We start from the raw sequence: 795 nt of genomic DNA on the forward strand, positions 1-795 counted from the left end.
CCCCCCCCAGTGTTTATTTACAGGCTGCTGCGGACCGGAGAGCCCCTCCCTCCGGATGAAAACAAGCCGGGGGAAGGAGGCGGAGAGCCGGGCAGCAGCAGGCCCGCGGCCCGGGGGACCTGCACTACAACCAGCGGCTAACGGCTAGCTAACGGCTAGCTAACAGCTAGCTAACAGCTAGCTAACGGCTAATCAATGGCTAGTTGACAGCTAACTAACGGCTAACTAACGGCTAGCTAACGGCTAACTTAGCCAAGAAAAACATCCCGAAACACAGAAAGTAGTAGAGTAAGAGGAAAATTAAAGACATGCGCAGAAGAGGGGGACATACCCAGTCCCTGAAGCGTCTTCACTCCGGGTTAACTGGCCCGAGAATCGGGCTTTAATCCGGATTTCTCCCCGGGAGCTTCCGGGTGGAACGGCGGCGTGTGATCCAGGGTTTAGCCCGGGTCTTCACCCTGGTTTTAGTCCGGGTTTTTAGGCTCTGAAGTGGGCCATTTGGGTCGGGTTTGTGGCCTGGCACTGTTCGGGACTGCTTGACTCTGCTCGCTTTAAAGCAGAAGTGACGCAATATCCGTCAAGACAGCCGTCCGAAACAACGACACATCCGGTTAGTACTTACACAATAAAAGCACGTCCAAGACACTTTATCGTCATTGTATGAACACAACGACCTTTTATCGGAACATCCATCGGAAAAAGTGACTAAAAACGTGTTTCTACAAAACATGATAAAAGTGAGAAAACAAAACTGTAAAAACAAATTAAAAATAATAATAATAATAATAAAAGTGT

General features: G+C 49.6%; 1 protein-coding gene across 1 annotated transcript in view; it reads right to left on the reverse strand.

Moving 5' to 3' along the window:
* LOC117957220 (putative protein TPRXL) overlaps positions 1–547 on the reverse strand; it is a 13349-nt gene extending 12802 nt beyond the window's left edge. Inside the window, exon 1 of the mRNA XM_034892817.1 lies at positions 332–547. The gene's annotated coding sequence lies outside the window, so the exon portion shown is untranslated. The remainder of the gene's footprint in view (positions 1–331) is intronic.
* Positions 548–795: the final 248 nt, after the last annotated feature.

The sequence above is a fragment of the Etheostoma cragini genome, chromosome 14 (genome assembly GCF_013103735.1).
Source record: "Etheostoma cragini isolate CJK2018 chromosome 14, CSU_Ecrag_1.0, whole genome shotgun sequence".
In the NCBI taxonomy this organism is placed as follows: Eukaryota; Metazoa; Chordata; class Actinopteri; order Perciformes; family Percidae; genus Etheostoma; species Etheostoma cragini.